This window comes from Mustela nivalis, assembly GCF_964662115.1.
Source record: "Mustela nivalis genome assembly, chromosome: 9".
NCBI classification, from domain to species: Eukaryota; Metazoa; Chordata; class Mammalia; order Carnivora; family Mustelidae; genus Mustela; species Mustela nivalis.
Genome location: NC_139028.1, coordinates 74398812 through 74426449, shown reverse-complemented (window position 1 = coordinate 74426449; position 27638 = coordinate 74398812). Strand labels below are relative to the sequence as shown.

Here is a 27638-nt window from a genome sequence, read left to right as displayed (position 1 = left end):
GAGGGATGAAATGTGCCTTCAGGTCCTTGTTTCCCCTGCCAGGTAATGTGGGCCCGTGGCATCGCAGGTCACTCCTGGCCAGGCAGGAGCGGGGAGGGGCAGTGGGACTAGGGAAATAAAGGTGGTGTTGTGGGGGCTCAGGCCCAGTGTAGGGGCAGACTTTGTCCTCAAGGCAGGGAGGAGAGAGACAAGCGGAGTTCTGTTGAAGAGAAATCTCTCTGGTTCTTGGCTGGAAACGGGGCTTAGGGCAGGGCAAGAAGGGAAGTGAGGAGAGCGGGTCCACAGGCGTCATGGACAGAAGGGACAGAGAACTGAGTCTAGATGGTGGCCGTGGGGAAGGAGCGGAAGGAGCAGGGAAGTCCAACCGTAAAGGAAGAAGTGGTCAGACTAGGTGACCACTTAGGGTGCCATCAGTGGGGAGGAGCAGAGAATCCTGGGTGGCAGGTGGTCTCCAGATAATAGATGAGGAAAGCTTTATTGACTGTGACAAGCTCTGTGCCATCAAAGGTGTCATTTCACATAGGAGGGCTCCATGAAGAAAGGGGGGAAATTGTAGTGTTTGTTGCTTCCTTTAAACATAGACTGTACCCCAGTCTGGGAGCTGGCAGATCCAGAGAGCAGGCAGATAGGGCCCTGATTTTGAGGTACTCACATTTGAGCTGGGGAGGCAGGCTCTCTGGGCATGACTCTTGCCTCAGCCAGGCTGGGTCACAAACCAGGGAGGTCCCTGAGCTGCTCCCAGGGCAGGAACCTCCAGGCCAGCCTCAGTTGCCACCTGCTGTACATCCCCTCCCCACTTCCCCAGAGTATCGGGGTGACATGTAGCTTCAAATCTCAGTTCCTGCCTTATCAAGACATTCGTCAGCTGGTTGCTTCATCTGTCAAATGGAGATGATGATAAGAGGAGGAATCAGTTAAGAAATACATGTACATTTCCAAGTACAATGTTGGCACGTAGTAAGTGTTCAATTAAATGAGGCACTCTATCATTATGACTGCTTATTATGATCCTTATCACATCCCCATCTGGTCTTTTCTCCCCTTGCCTTCAATACCCCCAACATTTCCCCATCCCTCACCTCCCCCAAAGAGTCATCTAAGAGAGTTAATCCTCTTCCATAAACACCTGAGGACTCAGAGGAGGTCTGAACAAACAGCCCAGGCTCAAGGTGAATCTACTTCCTTCTTTGAGTGGATCTGTCAAGAAAGGAGGCAGAATAAGGCAGGAGAGTGAAGCTCCCAGGTACTTGGGCCTCTACTCCACACAAGCACATCACCCCACCAGCTGGTGGAGTCCTCACAGCCCCAGGAAAAGGTATTCTTGCCACATTTTATAGAAAATGTGAAATGAGGAAGAAAGAGGTCAAGTGGTATGACTGAAGGTCACAGAAACAACCACGGAAATTAGGATCAAATAGGGAGCTGACCCCAAAATCTGGGTCCTTACTTCTAACCCCACAACCTCATAAAACCTCCCATCCCTGGCTGATAGGAGCGGCCATCCCTTTGATTAATAGCTCAGAGAAGGGAAGTAAGTCATTCAGTTCCATATGGCCTTCCAGATGGAGTCACCAAGGAACAAAGTGTGTTTTAGATCTAGAGAACCCAGACTGGCTGGGTGCATACCCCATTCCTTCTGGGTAGGGCCTGGACACAATGACACAAGGCTGCGAAAGGAGTCAGGCTGGGGGTGTGGGTGAGCAGCCACTTGTTGGGCTGGATCTCCAGTACATGTGGGGCTTCAGCCCAGGCCAGGCCATTGGCAGGCCATGAAGTAGGGGCCATTGCAAGCCATAAGCCGTCATAAGGGCACAGAGAGCACACACACTGTTCTGACTGGTGGGAGATACGACCTCATCTGCTCCTGCAATCCTTCTTAGTTCCCAGCCGTGGGGGGGAGGCCTCTCCCATTACCAGAGCCTGCACTCCTGCCTGCAGCTTTGACATCCTTTCCTATCTATCATCTCATTCGACCACAGGTGGAGGTGGAGCCAAGGGTCCTGGGTTCAAATCCAAGCTCTGCCACCTATTAGCTGTGGGCAGTGAGTCATTTACTCCTCCCACTACAGCCTTGTGAGATTTTTGCCAGGTAGGTGAGGAAACTGGGCTCACAGAGGGCACTAGGGTAAATGCCAGCAAAGGTTGGACATCCAGGTTTGTGTGATTGCATGTCCAAGGCTCTTTCTAGAAGAAAGAACCTCTGCTCCATGGAGAAATGGAACTCAATAAGCCAAGCATCTTGGCTTCTTCTCCTACAACCTGGAACAAAACCAAGCAACTGAACTCAACCACCAGACCCTTTACCATCTTTGGCAGAAGGACAAATTCCTGTCTTTCCCATTCAGGTGACATCAGAGAAGACACCTCTGCCTGTATGAGATTGTACCTCCAGTGTGAGACCCCATGCCAGCTTCTAGACAGCACAGATTAGCTATGGGAAGGTCTCAGCTTTGGGACATGCAGCCTCTTTCTGGGGTGCCAGTGCTAATCAGGAATTCAAGATGGCGGCACGTGAACAGTGGGACTGAGGCAATCCATGTGCCACTGAGGATGATCCCAGTAGGGCACTTCATGGCTGAGGACCACACGCAAGGCCCATAGAAATGGGAAGGATTCACCTCTGAGAAATTCCTGCCTTGTTTTCTGTACCCAAAAGAATCAAGTCAGGGTGACTTCTGGAAACCAGGCTACTGGCCAGTACTTTGTGAAGTTGTGTTCCTAGGATGGACCCTCTGGCTTATCTTTTTAGGTCTTCTTTTTCTAGGAGGGGATGGAGCCACATTTTGTATTACCTGGTCACAGAGTCCAAAGAGAAGTAGCTTCTTACTCATTCATTCATTCATTCCCCCTGCCAGGGACTGGGGATACTATGTAATAGGACAGAACATGGCCTCTGTCCTTCCAGGCTTCGTGAAGTGACTGAGATTTGGGTCAGGTGGACCAGGACTCTGCTCCCAGCCCCAGCATTTACTCCCTGGATGATTTTACCTGTCCTTAAACCCTCTGAACCTGACGCCTCCCTCCTGTGATTCAAGTGAGTGAAAGGATTTAATCAAGCAAATGCAAAAGCCATAGAGATCATATCAATTTTGGTTATGACTGTGAATAGTGTCACTCTTATTATTATAGCTGCACTTTTCCACTCAGGGGGTTTTCTCTGCCTGACCTGTTGATTATGCCAGGATCTGGGTAAAATTTACTCTGACAGCAGGCTCTGATGATATTGATTGATCTACTCCAGATCACTAGCTGGCTTTTTTTTTTTTAAGTATTAAAATTCATGTACTATAAAATTTGCCCACTGAGAGTATACACTTCAATGGTTTTTAGTCTATTCGCAGGGCTGTAGAACCATCACCAAAATCTAATTTTAGAATGTTTTCATTTCTCCTAAAAGAAACCTCACAAAAGCCATTAGCAGTCACTTCCATTCCCTCCCATCAACCCACCATAAGCAATCAGGAATCTTCCTGTCTCCATAGATTTGTCTATTCTCAACAAATATATATGGAATTGCCATGTAAATGGAAGCATATAAATGGAATTGTCTTTCATGGCTGGCTTCTTTTACTTAGCATAGTGCTTTCTGAGTTCTTGTTGTAGCATAGATCAATAGTTCCTTTCTTTTATTGCTAAATAATACTCCATTTCATAGATAAAGCAAATTTTACTCGGTAATCACCCGTGAAGAGACATTGGGTTATTTCCACCTGATATGTCGGGTTATTTTGGCTGTTCAGAAAAATGCTACCATGCACATTAGAGTATAAGGTCCTACGTAGACCTATGTTTTCCTTTCACTTAGGTATATACCAGGGCAGGGAACTGCTGGTTCTGTGTTTAACTGAGGAACTGCCAGACTGTTTTTTGAAGGAGCTGCACCATTTTACATTCCCACCAGCAGTGTTCGAGGCTCCAATTGGTCCACACCCTCACCAACACTTATTTCTATCTTTTTGCTTAAAGTTATCCTGGTAGATGAGAAAAGATATCACCTTACAGCTGTGATTTGCATTTCACTAATAACCAAAGATGTTGCACATCTTTTCATATGCTTATTGGCCATCTGTGTATCTTAGAGAAATGTCTTTGCCCGATTTTAGATTGGGTCATTTGTCTTTTTATTATGAGTGGAGAGTTCTTTATGTGTTTTGGATATAAGCCCATTATTAAATATATGATTTGCAAATATTTTTCTCCCACTCTATAACTTGTCTTTTTTATTTTCTTGATGGTGTTGTTTGTAGCACCAAAGTTTTAAATTGCGATGAAGTCAATTTCTCTGTTTTTCCTTTTGTTGCTTATGCTTTTGGCGTCACGTAGGGGCTACTTAAATGGGTTCTGCCTTTTAAAACTTTGTGTACCTATTATTTAGACAAGACGTTGATACTAAATATCCAGCGCTATTTCCAAATCAGGGGAAAAAAATCAATGAATCATCATTATAATCTTAAGCAAGTTATAATAATTCAATAAGCCCCATTGAAACCATCTTGCTGTGAAAGAGATGGGGGAAGGATGGCATTTTCAAGGTTGCAGGACGGTAGTTCAGGTGGGCTAGCAATGCCTCTGCTCTCCTCACCACCACCAATGCAAGATATTTGCAGAGGGGCTTTCTTTAAGGGAGAAAAAAGTGAAAATGTCCTGAGATGGAGATATGAAGAAGGAAAGCAAAGTTCTTACATGTGCTGCATTTGCATCCAAGGGCCAAGCAAAGCCAAGTCTGGATTCCTAGACCCCCAGGAGGGCCTGTGGGGGCGAGGAAGCTTTTCAAGATGGCTGATAGAACACCAGGGCCTTTGAGCATTCTCTTCCCTCTGCCTGGAAGCTTCCTTGCCCCCAGTCTCTCCCCCAGTCAACTCCTATACTTTTCTCACTCCTATTTCATTTGTTGGTTCCTCAGGAAAACCTTCCCTTACCCCATCCACCCTGCTTCCTCTAAGATCAGGTGCCCCCTGAATACAGTTCATAGCTACTCATACTTCTCCTTTGTGATACTTTTCATGATTTTTAATTATGTATTCATTCTAAATACATAGTTCATCACCTGTCTCTTTAATAGGCTGCAAACTCCATTAGCACTGGGCTAGTATTTGTTTTGCTCACAATTATAAGCTTATCACAAAGTGTGACATCTAGTAGATTCTTATTAAATATTTGTAGAATGAATGAATGATTATAGAAACTGGAACTCCCTCCCAAATGGCCCATTTTTCCCAATGAGGTTGTTTTCAGGGTAATCTCAGAAGGTCAGTCCCCTCCTGTAGACAGGGCAGGAGAAAAGCCTCCCTTCTGTCTGGGAGGTGGTTTCAGTAGTACAGGACCTGCTCCACTGCGAGTCTGACAGGATCCTCGGGATGGGCAGGGAGAACATGGAAGCATGGCCGATCTCTCCTTGTCTTCACTCTGCTGCCCCTCGTGCTGGTTTCACTCTCCAGGTGGTCATCTCCCTCAGGTGGTCCCATAGCGACAGGTTAGCAGGTGGAAGGAGGACTTCTTCCTAACAGAGCCAATCAGAGTCCCGGAACTGGGTCTCACCAGACCACCACGAGTGTAGGCCCATCTCTAAATCAATCCCTTGGAGTGAAAGAATGAACGACGCAGGTTGGCCCGTCCTGAGTCCTAGGCCCGCTTGGGAACCAGGAGGAAGACCGTGCACTGACAGTGGGGGCGGGGGGCACTGCCCCAGAGGAAAAGAGGTATTATAATCAACTGCAGGGGGAGTGAAGGTGGGAGGCGCAGCAGGTGGTTGTTCCCTGCAGTGATTACCTGAAGCACACACTTGCCCAGGCCCTCACATGTGGCCGCTGCCCACATCTCTAAAATGATTCTCTGCCATCCTCACGCCCGTACAGTTCCTGCCCTCCACCCTCCATGGGGAGCAAAGGGGCAATGCAGAACTCCCTCCTGTGGTGGGGGCTGCAGGCTGACATTCCTCCCGGTCCTCACAGAGCTGGGCGCCCCTTCCTCCAGGCTCCCTGTTCCCCCTGAGAACACTGAGAGCCGTCTCTTGCGCCTGCGCCCTTACCCCCTCCTGGTCCTGACCCCGCAGAAGGCCTCCTGGCGTGTACTAGTTGCTTGGGGAATGCTGGTTGGATTAATAAACTTGCCAGGCAAAAGGAGGCATTGAAGAATGTCCTAAGGCTGGGCTCCTCTAGCTGTAATTTTAGTGCAGACTGACTTAATCCTTATTGGCTTTTGGGGGGGGGGGTGTTGGGGGAACAGGCTTTACTTGTTTTCCTCTGAGTCACTGAAAATAAAAGCAATTTCATTTTTCTTTTCAGTTACTGTGTACCCTCCCCTCTCACTCCAAGAGTCTATATGTTCCCCCGAGAGACCCCCACATCTGTCAGCAGGCAGTTCCCAGGCCCAGCTGGTTCACCACTCCAGGGGCTTACTCCCTGCCTCAGGCACCAGCGCTGGGCTTAAAGCCCATGCTGTGGGCCCGCTGGGGAGCTGGAGATGCTGTCCCCTGCTTCCAGGGTGGCCCGGATGTCTGTCACCACATTTCTGTTCATCCAGCATCTGTCAGTCTGTCTGTCTCCAGGTCTGAAGCTGCCTGCTGCCAGGAGCGTCCCCTATACCTACCCCCTCCCCTGACCTGTCCTGCCCCTCCCCACCAGGTATTACAGCTCTCACCCAGGCCACATGGAAGTAGCTATTACTATTTTACCAGAGATGGAAACGGAGTCTCAAGATGGCAAAACGACTTGCCTGGTGTTGCTTTTGTCTACGTAGCTAGACATTATACTTCACATTACCTAACCGCACATTAACTAGACTTTGGAGAAATGGTGGGTGGGGGTAGTCGTGTCTGGCGGGCTCGTGGATCTCTGCCTGAGACAGCACAGACCACCCACCACCAGCAGCAATAATGACACCCCAGTCCTCTGACTTCTTTGCCTCATCCTCGTTGTTCATTCTCGAATATTTATTTTCTAGGCACTGTTCTAAGCTCCAGGATACAGCCATCAACAAGGCAGGCATCAGACCTTACCTTCCAGGAGGTATGACAGACGATAAATACAGAAATAAGTACATAATATAGTTTTAGATACTTGACAAGTGCTAGGGAAAAAAGAATCAGGGATTGTGACGATTCTAGATCTTAAATTGGTTGGCGGGTCTGTAAGTGTTTATTATGTTATGCTTCATAACTTACCTGTTCTTTCCATATATTCTTTGCACCTTCTTTGCATTTGAAATGATATCATTTAAAAGTTCTGCTTATAAAAGATTGGGGTTAAGGGCACAGAGAGAGATTGTGATGGGGGAGTGGGGGGGTTTCAGATGAAGTCACTGGGGAAGGCCTCTCTTCTGACATTTATTTCAGCTGAAATCAGGAGAAGAGGGAGCTTGAAAAGCGCAGGTCCCAGGGAGGAACCCTGAGGCATCAGGTGCGGAGGGTAAAGCCCCTACCATAATGATCTGGGGAGTTCCAGAAACACAGAGGCTGGTGAGCCTGGAGCCCAGGAACTGAGAGCTCTGGACAAAAGGAAGAAAGGAGGTGAGCTATATACAAAGGATGGTCCGCGGGCATAGGGCATATGGATGTTATTCTGAATGTAATGGGAAGCGGGTTTCATTTTTAAAAGATTAGTCTCTTGGGAGCACCGAGGGAAATCACAGAGGCTCCCTTAACTCTCCGCTTTTCCCCTCTCTCCTCAAGAAATCGGGACTTATGTGGCGATGCCAGAGTCCAGTCCTGCCCTTCTTTCCAGACTCATCAACTCCCAGAGTGTGAGCTCTGTTTTTATAGTGCAAGGAAGCAGAACAAGGAAAGGTTTAACTTTATGCTGCATTTGCAGGTGACAATTAAATCCACATTGCTAGTAAGTTCCAAGCTCAAGTATGTCTGTGAAATGAGGCTCTAGTCATTTGAGTTATACTGACTGTCAGTGTCTTTGCCAAACCATTTTGCCCCGTTGGGTAGGCTAATAACCTCATTCCTGCCATCTTTGACCCAGCAATTCTTCAGACATGTCTGCCTGGCCCCAGCGTTTGGGGAAGAGAAGAGAATGGTGGGTAGTGAATAGAGTCTGGGTTTATAATCTGGAGAACTGGCTTTAGCATATACCGTGTCTCTTATTAGCTGAGTGACTTTGGACAAGCCACTTAGTCTACTCTGAACTCATCCTCTCATCTATAAAACCAGGATAAATCCTTTCTCATGGAAATAAAGCACGGGGGAAACGCTTAGCACAGTGACTGGGATGAAAGAAGACATCCGTAAAAACGAGTTGAGTTCAATTTTCCTTACATTCATAAATTAGACATTCTAAATCTATTAAACAAATGTGACCCACATTAATGCTGCCTCATTGATCACTCAGTATTCTGCTTTGCTTTGTTTTTTTTTTTTTTTCAGTGACTGCACATACTCATCACGGAGTATTGGTAAAATACTAAAGAGCATAAAGAAGGAAATTCAAACCATAATTCTAACACTCAGAGCTAATTACACTAAAAATACCCAGGTGTTTTTTTCTAGGCCTTTTTCTCTGTACATATTTTCGTATTTGGATAGTACTGTTTATTCTATTTTATATCTGGCTCTTTTCATCAAGTACTTCATTTTATCCATTGCCTAAGTCACTAAAATATTCTTTGAAAACCCGAGAAGGAGGCAAACAGAAAGATCTCTGCTCTGTGGGAATGAATGGCAGGGGTCAAGGGCGGCCCTATCAGCAGAAGATCTCAGCTACTTGGGGGAGGCACAGGGGTAGCTCCCCCCACGCCCCCCCCCCCCAGGCGGGACTGGGTGGAGACAGTGGAGAAGATTCTAATTCAGAGTGGTTTTGAAGATGGATCTGATATGAGCGGTCAGAGAGACATTGCAGGGAATTCTTAGTGTTTGGACTGAGCCCTTGGGGGAAGAGTGAGGCCGTTTCCAGAGACGGGGAACAGCAGGAGCCATAGATCTGGGAGAATGTCCTCTGCTGTTTGGGACTGCCCAGCTTTTTGGGTCTTCCAGAAGACTTGGATGGTGGGAGTGGGTGGATCTGGCTAAGTGCTCAGAAGCAGCTGACACATGATCCTTGAGATCTTGTAAGATGTTAGACCAAAAAGCACCTGTGGCAATTCAAAGACAGCTCCACCGACTGCCAGCTTATATTCAGAAACTTGGGTCCACATTTTCTGAAGAAGCAATACAGACACATTTCTCAGCAGTTAAAGGCTGACACAGAGTGTACTCCTCATTCCTCAAATAACTGTCAACTGCTTCCTAAGTGCCTGACGCTGTTCTGAACACTGGGCACACAGCAGTGATCAGTTAGAATTCCCTGCCCTGGAGGAGTCAAGATGGCGGAGAAGTAGCAAGCTGAGACTGCTTCAGCTAGCTGGAGATCAGCTAGGTAGCTTATCTAAAGATTGCAAACACCTGAAAATCCATCGGCAGATCGAAGAGAAGAAGAACAGCAATTCTGGAAACAGAAAAACAACCACTTTCTGAAAGGTAGGACCGGCGGAGAAGTGAATCCAAAGCAACGGGAAGATAGACCCCGGGGGGAGGGGCTGGCTCCGGCAAGCAGCGGAGCAACCGCGCACAAAATCAGGACTTTTAAAAGTCTGTTCCGCTGAGGGACATCGCTCCAGAGGCTAAACCGGAGCGAAGCCCACGCGGGGTCAGCGTGGCCTCAGGTCCCGCAGGGTCACAGAAGGATCGGGGGTGTCTGAGTGTCGCAGAGCTTGCGGGTATTCGAACGGGAAAGCCGGCTGCAGAGACAGAGCCGACAGTAAGCTCGCAGCTCGGGGTGACCTTGAACCGGTCGCAGGCTCGGTGAGCTCGGAGCGCGGCCGGAGGTCAGGCAGACGGGAGTGACTGGGCGCTGTTCTCTGAGGGCGCCCTGAGGAGTGCGGCCCTGGGCTCTCGCCTCCTCCGGGCCGGAGACCAGGAGGCCGCCATTTGTATTCCCGTCCTCCGGAACTCTACGGAAAGCGCTCAGGGAACAAAAGCTCCTGAAAGCAAACCCGAGCGGATTACTCACCCCGGCCCCGGGTAAGGGCGGTGTAATTCCGCCTGGGGCAAAGACACTTGAGAATCACTACAACAGGCCCCTCCCCCAGAAGATCAACAAGAAATCCAGCCGAGACCAAGTTCACCTACCAAGGAGTGCGGTTTCAATACCAAGGAGAGCAGCAGAATTCCAGAGGAGGAGAAAGCCAAGCACGGAACTCATGGCTTTTTTCCTGTGATTTTTTTTTAGTCTTGCAGTTAATTTAATTTTTTCTTTTTCATTTTTGTTGTTTTTTTTTTTTTTTTTTTCTTCTCGCCTTCGGGTAAATTTTTTTTTTTTAACTGTTACCTTTTTCTTTTTTAACGATTTTTTACTAGTTTATCTAATATATGTATTTTTTCTTTTTTACATTTTTCTCAGGTGTTTTCTTTTTTAAAAAAATTTTTTTTCTTTTCTTTTTTTTTTTCTTTTCTTTGTTCTTTTTTTTTTCTTTCTTCCTTTTTGAACCTTTTTTTTATCCCCTTTCTCCCCACTCACGATTTTGGATCTCTTCTAATTTGGTTAAAGCATATTTTCCTGGGGTTGTTGCCACCCTTTTAGTATTTTACTTGCCCCTTCATTTACTCTTATCTGGCCAAAATGACAAGACGTAAAAATTCAACACAAAAAAAAGAACAAGAGGCAGTACCGAAGGCTAGGGACCTAATCAATACAGACATCGGTAATATGTCAGATCTAGAGTTCAGAATGACAATTCTCAAGGTTCTAGCCGGGCTCGAAAAAGGCATGGAAGATATTAGAGAAACCCTCTCGAGAGATATAAAAGCCCTTTCTGGAGAAATAAAAGAACTAAAATCTAACCAAGTTGAAATCAAAAAAGCTATTAATGAGGTGCAATCAAAAATGGAGGCTCTAACTGCTAGGATAAATGAGGCAGAAGAAAGAATTAGTGATATAGAAGACCAAATGACAGAGAATAAAGAAGCTGAGCAAAAGAGGGACAAACAGCTACTGGACCACGAGGGGAGAATTCGAGAGATAAGTGACACCATAAGACGAAACAACATTAGAATAATTGGGATTCCAGAAGAAGAAGAAAGAGAGAGGGGAGCAGAAGGTATACTGGAGAGAATTATTGGGGAGAATTTCCCCAATATGGCAAAGGGAATGAGCATCAAAATTCAGAAGGTTCAGAGAACGCCCCTCAAAATCAATAAGAATAGGCCCACACCCCGTCACCTAATAGTAAAATTTACAAGTCTCAGTGACAAAGAGAAAATCCTGAAAGCAGCCCGGGAAAAGAAGTCTGTAACATACAATGGTAAAAATATTAGATTGGCAGCTGACTTATCCACAGAGACCTGGCAGGCCAGAAAGAGCTGGCATGATATTTTTAGAGCACTAAACGAGAAAAACATGCAGCCCAGAATACTATATCCAGCTAGGCTATCATTGAAAATAGAAGGAGAGATTAAAAGCTTCCAGGACAAACAACAACTGAAAGAATTTGCAAATACCAAACCAGCTCTACAGGAAATATTGAAAGGGGTCCTCTAAGCAAAGAGAGAGCCTACAAGTGGTAGATCAGAAAGGAACAGCGACCATATACAGTAACAGTCACCTTACAGGCAATACAATGGCACTAAATTCATATCTCTCAATAGTTACCCTGAATGTGAATGGGCTAAATGCCCCTGTCAAAAGACACAGGGTATCAGAATGGATAAAAAAACAAAACCCATCTATATGTTGCCTCCAAGAAACTCATTTTAAGCCCGAAGACACCTCCAGATTTAAAGTGAGGGGGTGGAAAAGAATTTACCATGCTAATGGACATCAGAAGAAAGCAGGAGTGGCAATCCTTATATCAGATCAATTAGATTTTAAGCCAAAGACTATAATAAGAGATGAGGAAGGACACTATATCATACTCAAAGGGTCTGTCCAACCAGAAGATCTAACAATTTTAAATATCTATGCCCCCAACATGGGAGCAGCCAACTATATAAACCAATTAATAACAAAATCAAAGAAACACATCAACAATAATACAATAATAGTAGGGGACTTTAACACTCCCCTCACTGAAATGGACAGATCATCCAAGCAAAAGATCAGCAAGGAAATAAAGGCCTTAAACGACACACTGGACCAGATGGACATCACAGATATATTCAGAATATTTCATCCCAAAGCAACAGAATACACATTCTTCTCTAGTGCACATGGAACATTCTCCAGAATAGATCACATCCTCGGTCCTAAATCAGGACTCAACCAGTATCAAAAGATTGGGATCATTCCCTGCATATTTTCAGACCACAATGCTCTAAAGCTAGAACTCAACCACAAAAGGAAGTTTGGAAAGAACCCAAATACATGGAGACTAAACAGTATCCTTCTAAAGAATGAATGGGTCAACCGGGAAATTAAAGAAGAATTGAAAAAAATCATGGAAACAAATGATAATGAAAATACAACGGTTCAAAATCTGTGGGACACAACAAAGGCAGTCCTGAGAGGAAAATATATAGCGGTACAAGCCTTTCTCAAGAAACAAGAAAGGTCTCAGGTACACAACCTAACCCTACACCTAAAGGAGCTGGAGAAAGAACAAGAAAGAAACCCTAAGCCCAGCAGGAGAAGAGAAATCATAAAGATCAGAGCAGAAATCAATGAAATAGAAACCAAAAAAACAATAGAACAAATCAACAAAACTAGGAGCTGGTTCTTTGAAAGAATTAATAAAATTGATAAACCCCTGGCCCGACTTATCAAAAAGAAAAGAGAAAGGACCCAAATAAATAAAATCATGAATGAAAGAGGAGAGATCACAACTAACACCAAAGAAATACAAACTATTATAAGAACATACTATGAGCAACTCTACGCCAATAAATTTGACAATCTGGAAGAAATGGATGCATTCCTAGAAACATATAAACTACCACAACTGAACCAGGAAGAAATAGAAAGCCTGAACAGACCCATAACCAGTAAGGTGATTGAAACAGTCATTAAAAATCTCCAAACAAACAAAAGCCCAGGGCCAGACGGCTTCCCGGGGGAATTCTACCAAACATTTAAAGAAGAACTAATTCCTATTCTCCTGAAACTGTTCCAAAAAATAGAAATGGAAGGAAAACTTCCAAACTCATTTTATGAGGCCAGCATCACCTTGATCCCAAAACCAGACAAGGATCCCACCAAAAAAGAGAGCTATAGACCGATATCCTTGATGAACACAGATGCGAAAATACTCAACAAAATACTAGCCAATAGGATTCAACAGTACATTAAAAAGATTATTCACCACGACCAAGTGGGATTTATTCCAGGGCTGCAAGGTTGGTTCAACATCCGCAAATCAGTCAATGTGATAGAACACATCAATAAAAGAAAGAACAAGAACCATATGATACTCTCAATAGATGCTGAAAAAGCATTTGACAAAGTACAGCATCCCTTCCTGATCAAAACTCTTCAAAGTGTAGGGATAGAGGGCACATACCTCAATATCATCAAAGCCATCTATGAAAAACCCACCGCAAATATCATTCTCAATGGAGAAAAACTGAAAGCTTTTCCACTAAGGTCAGGAACACGGCAGGGATGTCTATTATCACCACTGCTATTCAACATAGTACTAGAGGTCCTAGCCTCAGCAATCAGACAACAAAAGGAAATTAAAGGCATCCAAATCGGCAAAGAAGAAGTCAAATTATCACTCTTCGCAGATGATATGATACTATATATGGAAAACCCAAAAGACTCCACTCCAAAACTGCTAGAACTTATACAGAAATTCAGTAAAGTGTCAGGATATAAAATCAATGCACAGAAATCAGTTGCATTTCTCTACACCAACAGCAAGACAGAAGAAAGAGATATTAAGGAGTCAATCCCATTTACAATTGCATCCAAAACCATAAGATACCTAGGAATAAACCTAACCAAAGAGACACAGAATCTATACTCAGAAAACTATAAAGTACTCATGAAAGAAATTGAGGAAGACACAAAGAAATGGAAAAATGTTCCATGCTCCTGGATTGGAAGAATAAATATTGTGAAAATGTCTATGCTACCTAAAGCAATCTACACATTTAATGCAATTCCTATCAAAGTACCATCCATCTTTTTCAAAGAAATGGAACAAATAATGCTAAAATTTATATGGAACCAGAAAAGACCTCGAATAGCGAAAGGGATATTGAAAAAGAAAGCCAACGTTGGTGGCATCACAATTCCGGACTTCAAGCTCTATTACAAAGCTGTCATCATCAAGACAGCATGGTACTGGCACAAAAACAGACACATAGATCAATGGAACAGAATAGAGAGCCCAGAAATAGACCCTCAAATCTATGGTCAACTCATCTTCGACAAAGCAGGAAAGAATGTCCAATGGAAAAAAGACAGCCTCTTCAATAAATGGTGCTGGGAAAACTGGACAGCCACATGTAGAAAAATGAAATTGGACCATTTCCTTACACCACACACAAAAATAGACTCAAAATGGATGAAGGACCTCAATGTGCGAAAGGAATCCATCAAAATCCTTGAGGAGAACACAGGCAGCAACCTCTTCGACCTCTGCCGCAGCAACATCTTCCTAGGAACAACGCAAAAGGCAAGGGAAGCAAGGGAAAAAATGAACTATTGGGATTTCATCAAGATCAAAAGCTTTTGCACAGCAAAGGAAACAGTTAACAAAATCAAAAGACAACTGACAGAATGGGAGAAGATATTTGCAAACGACATATCAGATAAAGGACTAGTGTCCAGAATCTATAAAGAACTTAGCAAACTCAACACCCAAAGAACAAATAATCCAATCAAGAAATGGGCAGAGGACATGAACAGACATTTCTGCAAAGAAGACATCCAGATGGCCAACAGACACATGAAAAAGTGCTCCATATCACTCGGCATCAGGGAAATACAAATCAAAACCACAATGAGATATCACCTCACACCAGTCAGAATGGCTAAAATCAACAAGTCAGGAAATGACAGATGCTGGCGAGGATGTGGAGAAAGGGGAACCCTCCTACATTGTTGGTGGGAATGCAAGCTGGTTCAGCCACTCTGGAAAACAGCATGGAGGTTCCTCAGAATGTTGAAAATAGAACTGCCCTATGACCCAGCAATTGCACTATTGGGTATTTACCCTAAAGATACAAATGTAGTGATCCAAAGGGGCACATGCACCCGAATGTTTATAGCAGCAATGTCCACAATAGCCAAACTATGGAAAGAACCTAGATGTCCATCAACAGATGAATGGATCAAGAAGAGGTGGTATATATACACAATGGAATACTATGCAGCCATCAAAAGAAATGAAATCTTGCCATTTGCGACAACATGGATGGAACTAGAGCGAATCATGCTTAGCGAAATAAGTCAAGCAGAGAAAGACAACTATCATATGATCTCCCTGATATGAGGAAGTGGTGATGCAACATGGAGGCTTAAGTGGGTAGGAGAAGAATAAATGAAACATGATGGGATTGGGAGGGAGACAAACCATAAGTGACTCTTAATCTCACAAAACAAACTGAGGGTTGCTGGGGGGAGGGGGTTTAGGAGAAGAGGGTGGGATTATGGACATTGGGGAGGGTATGTGCTTTGGTGAGTGCTGTGAAGTGTGTAAACCTGGTGATTCACAGACCTGTACCCCTGGGGATAAAAATATATGTTTATAAAAAAAAATAATAATAAAATAAAATAAAATTCAAAAAAATAAAAAAAAAATAAAAATAAAAAAGAATTCCCTGCCCTTATGGAGCTTATATTCTAGCAGGCAAATCAATAAGTAATACATAATATGTTCAACTGTGGGAAGCGCTATGGGAAAGAATAAAATAGAGAAAGGGGCTCGGGTGTGGAGGAGGTGAGATCGCAATTTTAATTAGCATGGTGAAGAAGGCCTCACCAATAAAGTGATGTCTGAGCCACATGGGGATGAGAGTCAAAGGCATGATCAATTGCCAGGGCTCCTTGGACCTTCTGCAGTGACTGATATAGAAGATAAGTTCTGATGGTCTCAAGGCAGACAATGGAGGTAAAGCTGCAATGCTGGAACCAGGCAAGCTGTATGAACCGGGGTTTTTCAAGAGAAACAGAACCAATAGGCTATATTCCTATTTTATTTTTATCTGTCTCTCCATACAGACATGTGCGCACACACACATGAAGAGATTTATTATAAGGTATCAACTCATTTGATTATGGAAGCTGAGAAGGCCCATAATCTGCTGTCTGCAGACTAGAGACTCAAGAAAGCCAGAAAGCCAATGGTAGAGCTCCCAGTCTAAGTCTGCAGGCCTGAAAACCAGGAGTGTTGAAGGCAGATCTCTGGTACAGCTCAAGCAGTGAGGCAGAGAGCAATGTCAACTTTTCTCCACCTTTTTGTTCTATTCAAGATTCTCAAGGTATTAGATAAAGCCAAGATATGGTGGGGAGGGCTATCTGCTCTACTCAGTCTACAAAAGCAAATGCTAATTTCTTCTGAAAACACCCTCACAGATACGCCCAGAAGTAATGTTTGACCAGCTGTCTGGGCATCTTGTAATCTCGTCAAGTTGACATATAAAATTAATTATCACACCGGAGTAGGGAAGAGCAGGTGTTGGGAGCACACAGATCTCCTGACTGCTCTCTGGACTCCTGAGGATGGTGGTACAGAGGGCTGAAGGAAGGCCTCTGACTGAGAACAAGTGTTCCTATAGTGTGCTCTCTTAATTTCTGCTGATGGCAGCCTCAGAGGCTGGGGGAGAGCATCTTTCTTGTGCAGAGGTCTACAGAGAGAACTCAGGATGGGAATCTGAGTGAGAATGCTATTGTATTGGATGTTGTGAATTTTATCGTGTTGGGTGCAGAATATTTTTATATTCCTGTGAATATTTTTGAGCTTTGTTTTAGGATTCAGTTAAGTTACTTGGAAACAGGTTGATCCTTTCAGGTCTTGCTTTTATAATTCATTAGAGGGGTTCAGAGCAAAATCCAGTCTAGGGATAATCTCCATAACTAAGGCAAGACCTTCTGGAATATTCTACTCAATGCCTCATGAATTATGAATTTTCCCTGTGTGGCTTATGGAAGCAGAACAATTTCTGTCCCTAGATGTATACTAGGAACTATTTCTTTAATCTTTTTGAATGCTCCTCTGACCTTTGATGTTTCTCTCACACATGATGTGCTTATCATACCCTGCTAAAAACTCGAGAGACCCTCTATGTGGATCCCAGGATCTTTCTCTCGACGCAGCCTTCTCCTGTTTGGTACTTTTCCTGATGCCTATCCTAGCTATCTTCATCTCCCAACTCAGGGAGTCAGCTTAGCTGGGCTTAGCTTGGGATCCCCCTGCTTGAGCTATGGCCTAGAAACTCTCAAGTAAACAAGGGCAACTGTAGGGCTCACCGTTTGTTCCTTGTATCTCTGGACCACTGTCTTTCTTTGTCTGCTATCCATATCTTGACAATTTTCATTTTCCATATTTCATCTTTTCTTAGGTGTTTCAGGCTGGAGGGTATATCCAGTCCCCATTATTATCCATTTGGGTCTAAAGTGGAGTCTCTCTCCATTTTATTTCCCTTTCGCTACAATGAGATTTGTGTTGGAAGATTCCTTAGAAATTATCCATATGGTATCAAACGGCTCATGTCATTCTCCATTGACGCAGATCGCTTTAATAATATGGCAGCATTTGATTTAAGAAATAAAATAAACAAATGAAAAAACTCTCTTGACTCTTCTGGGAGCCTGAAGAATTTTTAAAAAGGTCCAACACTTGGCTATGGACCTCCAGAAACGCACACTCTCACGGAGCCATGGGTATACTAATAAATGGCCCTAGCAAGACTAACTACTCAGTCATCAAAGTGTTGGGAAGTTAATGTAGCACCTCTCCCTGCAGCCTGTGGGCTGAGAGAAGGGTAGGGTGGGGACAGAAAGGGGCACACAACCCAGCGTATTCTTCCCGAAATTGGAGATTTCAAAAGACTGATAAATGGAGAAGCATACATTTATCTGTAATGCTTATCTTCAAAGATTTAGAGCTGTGGCTTGAAAGACACTAATATAGATGTAATCTTAGTTTCAAGTGGTCCAAGGTGGCAGCTGGGTTTGGAGAACATGAGATTAAAGTCTTCCCGGGGCCCGTGACAGTGCCATCAACATTCTTGCCTACGGGCAGCTAGAGAGCTAGTGGTTAGGGTGGTTCATGGAGTGGCAGGTGGCAACTTGGAACATGTGTGGGCGTTTGGCTTTTAGGAAAGGCAGCCTTGGGGTGAAATCCCAACATTGCCATTTACTGTTTCTGTGAAGGGGCCTATCAGTAGTTCTCAAGCTCAGTTCCCCCAGGCTGTATTTCTCTGTGATGGCTGAAATCACTACATCTCAGATAATACAGGTACATCAGTAATCTCTCCCTTTTAGAAATCTCAATCAAACCATCTACTTTCTGTTAGCATCCCTGTTCCACACTGTAGTATAGCATTGTTTAGCTTTCAGTGTTCTTATTTGAAAAAAAAAAAATTCATGGGCTTGGCAGGCTCAGGCATCTTAGATAAATTTGTGTGTTCTGCAATCTCTGCAAACTTTTCTTTGCAGACTTGGTTTGGGTTACTTCTAGTGATGGTGACTCTCATGTGAGCCATTTCCATCTTCCTAATTCCACTTTGGGAGTTGCCTGTTTCCAAAGGGCAGGTCTTCATTAGAGTGCTGTGTCACATTGCTTTGGGAATTATTTGCTATTTTTAGTGAGTGCTCCAGTAGAAGACAAAACCCTTAAAAGCTAGGACTAAATAGTATCCGCCTTGATACTACCAACACCTGCTATATCGAAGAAAGGGTAGTAAGACCCCTTTGAATGAATGGACTAATGGAAGAGCAAATGGACGTATCTGGTAAGGATATACCTGAAATGGATCAGAGGTTGAAGACTAGCTAACTAAGAACCCTACTAAGAAGAATAATTTAAGTGAGGCTAGTCAGAACCCAAAGAACACATAAGGCATCCTTTCTGGAAAGCAGCTCTGAAAGAAACAGATGGTAGCACGAAAGCAGCATAGATTTCACTATCAGATTGACTTCAGTTCAAATCCTAGCTCATATGTGGTTAAATGTGGGACCCTGGACATGTTGTTAAACCATCTGAGCTTTCCTTGTATTTAAAAAGTAAAAAGGGAGAAACAATAACAATAGTAATAGTAAAAACAACATAGTAATTATCAGTGCTCTTCACCATATATTTTTGGTTCACAATACATGGTTCTCTTCACCATACATTCTGGGACTGGGTGAGGCGACATTTCCCTTCTCCCTTGATTTCAGGCATGGTCATACAGCTGACCTGGGCCAATGAAATATGGAATCTTTTAAGCTAGTATAAGATTTGCCACCGTTTCTTCCTCTTACCCTAAAGACTGGGAACTTTTCGGAGGTGACCTCTTCATTGCCTAGGTCTCTGAGTGGATATGAAGTATAACAGATCCCTCCACTGACCTAAAAAAAAAAACCAACCTTTTGTTGTTTTGAGCAACTACAATTGAGGGGTTGTTTGCTACTACAGCTTAACCAAATGCAGTCTTACTGATAGAACTATTCATAGGTTGTTTAGATAAGTGAGAGATCTTTAAAATGTCCATGTCAGGGGCACCTTGGTGCCTCGGGTAAGCATTTACCTTCGGCTCAGGTCATAATCCCGGAATCCTGGGATCAAACCCCAAGTCCGTCTCTCTGCTCAGCAGGGAGTCTGCTTCTCTCTCTCCCTCTCCTCCTCCTCCTGCTTGGGCTCGCTCTCTCATACAAATAAATAAACAAACTCTTTAAAAAAAAATGTCTGTGTCCATTTTAAGTCTTTGTGGGCTTGACCTGGCTGAGTTGAAAAATGTAAAAAAGTCACAAATTATTTAGTTTGGATATGGGAATCATTTTTGCTGAGGCAATAGCACCATGAGCCCTATCAATAAGAGAACTCCCAATCTCAACAATTCTCAATTAACTGAGCTGTTTATTGCCTAATAGGCAAGAACACACACACACACACACACACACACACACACACACACACACACACACACACTAAGTAAAGTGCAAGCCCGTATGTATCAAAGAGTAGATACCTAGTGCCAGCAATCAGCTTCCAGCAAGATCTAATTAAGTGTGAACTGTGTGGCAAAGAGACCTAGTGCAGCGAGAGGCTAGTTGTAGCTGAAGGAAATGGGAAAGGAGGTGGAGCAAAGTTTTGAAGGCAGGTAGGCTACAAACAGATGGAGGATAGAAAAGACTCTGGGTTTCTAAAAACCATAAGACGCAAGACACGTTTTAGATGTAAGACATGTCTAAAACATCAAAGCCTTCCTCTTCTCACTGCAATCTTTTGATTAGAAGTTGTATCTGCATAGGAAAGCTGCATTTTTACTATTCTTTCCAGGGAATATGATATCACCAAAAAAGTTCCTAGCACATATCAGAGACTCAACAAATATTTGTTCATTAAATGTATGAATTACTGGGCTTTATAGAAAGACCAGACCTAGGTTCAGATCTCAGCAATCTTTCTTACTCTGTGAACTTGTAAAGGCTGTGTATCATCCCTGTGGTTTACTTTCCATACCAAAGCATACGTTTATGTTTGGATATATCACTGCTTTCATGGTGGGTGCTCAGTAAAGAGACCCGGGGCGAGCATCTTCTGTTGCAACACAGCTCTCTTGACGATCACAGCTGACACCTTTCACAAAGTGAATGTGCGTTCTTGGCACAAAGGGAGTTTTGATATATAACTATCATAAAATACGCTGATAACATCATCATGCCTACAGCATCTTCCTTTTATTGGACATTTTCTTTAGGATCAGTTTCAAAATCTGGACTCACTGAGTCAAAGATAATGAACATATCCATGGAAAACTCAGCATCTCAGAGGGGTGGTCTGGGAGGCAGTCCCAGCCAGCGGCAGGACGGAGTGTAATTAGAAGAGCCCAACTCAGCTGACGAACTTCGATGGGATGGAAAGTTCTGCTGGGGCTTGTCTGCCGATTCTGCTTTGCAAAGTGGTTTTCTGGTAAAAACTCCTTCCCAGTCCTAAATTAATCTTCATTCTTTCATCCTGCCGCTTTCTCTCACCTCCCAAACCTACCCCCATCACCTCTGGAGCTGCTTCAGTCCCAGAGTAGTGAGCGATACCATCTGAGGTTGGTACGGCTGGCTGGGGTGTTGACTAATTATTTCCTGGGCGGTGTGTGGGCCCGTCCTCACTCCTCAGAGGCCTGAGTTCCTTTTGATATCTTTCTGCTCTAAAACTTTCCGGTGTGCTTATCAGGTAAATTATGGATACTGACTCAAGTTCCAGCAAAAAAAGGTAAAATCCATCGTGCGCATCAAGGGATGGCATTTCCAAGAGTTAGACATAAGCACACAGGACTCTTCTTGAAATTAAATCGCGTGTGCATGCGTGTGTGTACACGTGTGTTTCTCTCAGGGTTTTTACTTCCTAGAGTATTCAGGTCATTTACCAGTATTTCACGTCCGAAAGCACGATCTTCTCCTCCCTCATATTTGATCTCTCCCAGAGCTCCCTCATTGGTGAGCGGTACCAACCATCCCCCTACTTGGGCAGAGGTAGACAGCTGGGAGCTGTTCTTGATGCCTCCCTTCTTCCCCTCAGCGCTTCCATCCTCTCCTCATTCGATCTCTCAAATCTGTAGCATTTCATCTACTAACCCATCCCTGAACCAGGCCATGTTCTCTCTCTTCATTGCCGCCACACAGGTTCAAGCCACCATGGTTCTCCCCTGGAACCTATGATCACTGGGGTCCCTGTAATATCTTGTGATAGAAGAGAAGACGCGCAACTCAGATCCCCTTCAAGGGAAGACTTACTGACCAGCTGTGGAGTGTGTAGAGAGCAGACGGCTTCTCACGGTTCCTGCAGAGTGTGCCTCAGCTGCAGACAGCCACCTTGCCTGGGGTCATCCTTTCCCAGAGCATCCCATACAGGTGACTGGCCACAGTGGGAAGTATGAATGCCTGGTCCTTTCAGCCAGCGGTGGCACAGCTGTTGTTGACAACACTGCAGAGCCCTCCAGTAGGTTGGCTGAGCCCTAGTCAGCTAAGGCTCTGTCATACTATCTCCTCCTGGAGAACTCAGCCTGTCTCCATTCTTGTACACGGCAGCCACGGGGATGTGTGAGCGGTGTGAGTTGAATGACAGCAGGTAACCTCCTCAGTACTGCCCCACTGCCTTAAGGCTAAAGCTCTGACTCCTGAACATGGGTATGGGACCCTTCCTCCTCTCTCTCATCTCACATTCCTCCCTCGCTCACTTAACAGCTCAGCCACATGGGCTCTGAAAGGTCCCCGGGGCTGTTGTAACTGTGTACCACAGAGCCGTGGCCTTACCCAACAGAACCTCATTGTCTCACAGTCCTGGGGGCTGGACGTCCACAAACATGGCCAGCCTTCTCCCCTAGCCTGTGAGAGAACCCTTCCTTGCCCTCTGCCTAGATTTTGGTGGCTTGCTGGCAGCTTGGCCCTCCTTTGCTTCCAGAGGCTTCCATCAGCACGTGGTGCTCTCGCTGGGTCTCTGTCTTCGCATGACCACCTTCTTCTAAGGTCAGAAGTCCCCCTGCATTCAGGGCCTTCCTGTACTTCAGGATGACCGCTTCTTAACTAACTCTCTCTGCAACAATGCTATTTCTAAACAAGGTCATATTCTGAGGTACCTGGCATTACAACCTCAACATAGCTTTATTTTTTTTTCCAATATACCTTTTTGAGGGGACATGGTTTAGTCCATAACAGTGATGTCCATTCTGTCCCTGAAAGAAGCCACGCTGATCCTGTTTCAGGCCTTTTGTATGTCCTGTCCACAGCTCCTGGTCTCCTACCCAAGTCTGCCTCCTCCTTTTATTATTATTATTATTTTTTTTTTTTACTGTGTTATGTTAGTCATTAGTTTCTGATGTAGTGTTCCATGATTCATTTTTTATGTACAACAGTGCTCCATGCAGTACGTGCCCTCCTAAATACCCACCACCAGGCTCACCCATCCCCCCATCCCCTTCCTCTCTAAAACCCTCAGTCTATTTCTCAGAGTCCACAGTCTCTCATGGTTTGTCTCCCCCTCTGATTTCCCCCAATTCACTTTTCCCTTCCTTCTCCTAATGTCCTCCATGCTATTCCTTATGCTCCACAAGTAAGTGAAACCACATGATAATTGACTTTCTCTGCTTGACTTATTTCACTCAGCATAATCTCCTCCAGTCCTGTCCATTTTGATACAAAAGTTGGTATTCATCTTTTCTGATGGAGACATAATACTTCATAGTAATATGGACCACATCTTCCTTATCCTTTTGTCTGTTGATGGGCATCTTGGCTCTTCCCACAGTTTGGCTATTGTGGACATTTCTGCTATGAACATTGGGGTGCATATGGCCCTTCTTTTCACTACATCTCCATGTTTGGGGTAAATACTCAGTAGTGCAATTGCAGGGTCATAGAGTAGCTCTATTTTTAATTTCTTAAGGAATCTCCACACTGTTTTCCAAAGTGGCCGCACCAACTTGCATTCCCACCAACAGCATAAGAGGTTCCCCTTTCTCCACATCCTCTCCAATACTTGTTGTTTCCTGCCTTGTTAATTTTTGCCATCCTAACTGGCATCCTCTTGATCTCAGCTGAAAACTCATTCTCCTTAGGCAGAATTTTGTATTTCACCTCCCCCTGCAAGCTAGGTCAGCTCTTTCCACTTAAAGCACTTTGTAATTTTTTTTTCCCACAGTGTTTATGACATCACACATTTGTTTGAGTAAATATCTTGACAATGGCTGTCTGCTCCACTCAGCCCATGAGAAGGGAGACTGTGTTTGTCTTGCACATTATGTATTTCCAATGCTGAGCATTGTGTCTACACATAGTAGACACACCACACACATATGTATGAACTCAGTGATTAGACTTTCTCTTTCCTTATAGTTTCAAGTCTCAGGTGTCCTTATTTCCCGGAGATATGGTACTGCGTGCATCCAGTCAAGACAACATCTTGCGAGGAAATGGGGAAGATGAAGAGAGTAAGTCCCAGCTAATGGTGCTTGAAGTTGACCCCTAAGATACTGCCATGAATGAAAACATAGTCCTAGAAGACAAAGCACTCTTCCAGGGGTCCACTGCGAATCTGCTACCCAACATGGAAAATGGGCACGAACTACACGACCCTGCTGAGCTGTGAACTTTCCTGAAACCAGGACCCTACAGAAACCCAGGCTCCTGCCAAAAAGCTTAATGAGTGACAAGGGACAACATACTGTTCCCTAAGTTTTCCACCTAGGGGAGAGAGGGTGCCTCATTCGTGCAGGTGACATTTGGAAAGTTAGAGCAGTGGAAACGGTCCAAATACATGAAAATGACTATTTAGAGAAGGTTGAGGTTGGGGGAGGTGGAGAAGAGAGTTCCAGGTAAGATGTTATTAAAATATATCTATTAAATAAAGGAAGATGGCTGGTCAGCTGGTTATTTATTGAGTAGAGGAGTGAGTAATTCTTACTTGATAAGGACCATTTTAGCTCTTCATGCACTGTGCTTTCTGCAGCTTCTTTAAAGATCCCTTTGGGGTGAAGTACCGTTCCCTCTTGTCTTTCCACTCAGTGGTTCTTATCTCCTTTTGTGGTCAGCTACAACCACTGTCATCCCATCCTTTGTGGGCACCAAATTTCTCAGGCTGACCAGAACAAAGACATTTTCTAGTTGGAGGTATTCTCATCAGACAGTCTGCAGGGTGCCCTAGTGGAAGGACCTTTCCAGAGAAGCAGGTCTAAGAAGAGTTAATCATATTTTGAATTCTTTAAAATTGTTCTTACCTTCCCAAGTACGTGACCCTTATCATAAAATGCTTCCAGAAGACTAGATACCGAAACAGAGAGAATGTAAAAAGAATTACCAAGGTAGTAATCAGTTCCAGCAATCACAATTTAGGTAGCAGGATAATAGCTTTACAACTAAGGCTACTGTCTTATTTGGTTTTCCAAATTGTTTTGTCTCTCTCCCTAGGTATCAGCATTTCAGAGAGATGGAGAAGAGATGGAAGCCGGCTGCACTCCATGCTGGAAGAAATGGAGCAGAAGCAAAACACAAGCCCTCCACTTTCTAGTCCAGGGAATAGCAGGAGAGAGAAGGAGCATATGGATGTAGCAGAACAAATCTGTTTGTCTAGCCTGTTACTTCCTGGGGGACTTAGGAGAGCCATGTATTAGCTAAGTCTAAGAGAGCCAAAAAGACTAGAAGCTATGTTCTGCAACCCACTGAAGAATGGGAGGAGGAGGCTAATTCCCAGGCTGTCTACACTGAGCCAGGAGACCAACCTCTCACCCCGATGGCCCAGCACAGTCAGGGAGAGGCAGACCCTATGGTTCAATTTGCCCAAGTCATTGCTGTCCCCATTGTGGTATTTGGGTTTCAGAAATACCTGACAGTCCAGTGGAGGAGTTTTCCAGAAGGATCACCGTGGCAAGGATGAGGGATCCTGGTACTCTGGCTACCAAGGGAAATACTCAAGCCAAAGCTAAATGGGAATCTCATCAGAAGACTTTGCCGTGCTCATGAGAGCCAAGACAAGGATGAGTCAGCCAGAGGGTGCTTGAAGGCCCTGACTAAGCTGAGCCCAAGGGAGGTGAGGGGGATGTGACTCTGAATCTTCCCTATGGCCATGAGGTTGCATAAACCACCACCACCTCTCACAGATACATCTGGACACATCTTTGGGTGCAAAAGACACAGAGGAAGAATTTCATCTGAGGGACTGAGCAATTTTATCCCAAAGAGGTTAATCTAAATAAACTTTAATTTTAGGTTTAATATTGAGTTATGCTTAAATAAGAACATTTACATTTTCTTATTGCTCCCCAGTTGCTGGAAGAAATGGAGAGCTTCAAGCTATGGGCTTGAAGCAGGAAAGTCCATTGTAGATATAAGAAAAATAAAGGATATTTTCTCTGTGCATCTAAATTAGAGTGCAGAGTTAACATTCTGCCTCTAACACACAGGAATAAAAGAACCATGAAATCACTTGTCAAAAATTTCAGTAATGTTTAAAAAACCAAGCAACCAGTTGCTGCAGGGTCGGATGGGTCACATTCCGAAAGCCCCCACAAATAGGGATGGCTGCAGTTTTCACCACAGCAGAGAATATAAGAGAAAATTCAAGGAGTGATCTAGATGGTAGGTTCCTCCAGCAATTGTTTCGTTCTCCACTTTAGAGAGAGGAACCCATACTCCACCTTCAGTCAGAAACACCGTCTAGCTCAACTGGTCCACCCACAGTAGGAACCAGGTCACTTCCATGGACATGGGACCTGCTCATTCACTCCCCCTCCTTGGCAATATCTGTAGGGGTTATGCCAGCGAAATAATTCGTTTAAAATGACCAAGCCCACTTTGTGTGATAAACTATACACACATTACATTACAAAACTGTTAACTTAAGCATATATTTATAGTAGGAAAACATAGTATACAATTAACTCAACCACATGGGTCACCGTGTTCGCTACCTCTTCCCTACCCCCACCCCCACCCCCCCATGAGGACAAGCCATGGTGACTTTGGCAGTTTTCCCTGTTTCTGTTCTATATACCTTTCTTGGAATCCTTGGGATTCTTCCATGGATTTCTTGCACGTTATGCTGGGCCGTGTTCCACCATGATCCTGTCTGGGTCCCAAAGGCCTGTCCTTTCATCGTATGAAGACCAAGACAATCATAATCAGTGAGCTCTGTGTCCTTCTACCAGCAAAGTCTTCAACTTCCTTAACTCTGGCCACCCCTGGTTTTATTTCTATTTGTACAACACACTGATGTGTAAGTTGTGGTACTTACCTGGTCAGGTGCCTATTGCTAAAGGTCAGTGAAGGTCCTCTTGTCATCGGTGCCGAATACAACCTTCTTTCAAACTCCTGAAAGAAAGAGGAGAACTCGCAGGTGAGATACCTCCACTCCCCCATCCAATTACTCCGAAATTTTTACTCTGAATAGTGTCTCTGTCCCACCAATAAGTGTCCTGCTAGATATAGCATGGGGACTTAAATTTGCCCACTTGCTTCTTCAGTGTTTTCCTGCTTAGTCTGTAATTCTCTCTGCATATGTAGACGAAGCCCATTCTTACACTTGCACACTTACCCTATGCTTATTATTTGCATTGTTGAGTACCTTATAGAGTCATTAGAAAGCTCTACAAGAGTACAATCCAACTAGAGGGAAAATTCCTCAGGGACAGGAATGTTGCTTTATACTTTCTTCAGTTCCCTCAGCGCCAAGCAAAAAAGTGATTTCTTTGATCTAAGATCACTTCACATTCAACTAATATTTGATAGCTAACCACTGTTTACCAAGTGTTCCAACAGGCCTGAGTCTTTCTAACACGTTATCTTATTTAGCCTTCACCATAACCTTCTGAATTATGGACTATCACATATTCCAAAACACTGATTGAGAGACATCAAGCAACGTGCCCAATGACTCAGCTAGAAATCCCAGAATTGGAACACACTCTCCTCCCGCTTCACACTAGGGTGCTCTTTCCTTTACTGCACCTGTTTCTCCAATGTTAGTTCTCGCCTTAAAGAAGAGGGACCCCAAGTTCAGCAGACTTGCCCATTCAAGAGAAAGTCCTT

The 27638-nt window shown here is 44.2% G+C and overlaps 1 long non-coding RNA gene across 1 annotated transcript; it reads right to left on the bottom strand.

Moving 5' to 3' along the window:
- Positions 1–340: 340 nt before the first annotated feature.
- LOC309841378 lies at positions 341–26925 on the bottom strand. The gene is made up of 3 exons (XR_014299097.1): positions 26845–26925; positions 1127–1197; positions 341–878 (listed from the first exon to the last, which is right to left on the bottom strand). It is a non-coding gene; the product is annotated as an uncharacterized lncRNA (long non-coding RNA).
- Between the last annotated feature and the right edge of the window lie 713 nt (positions 26926–27638).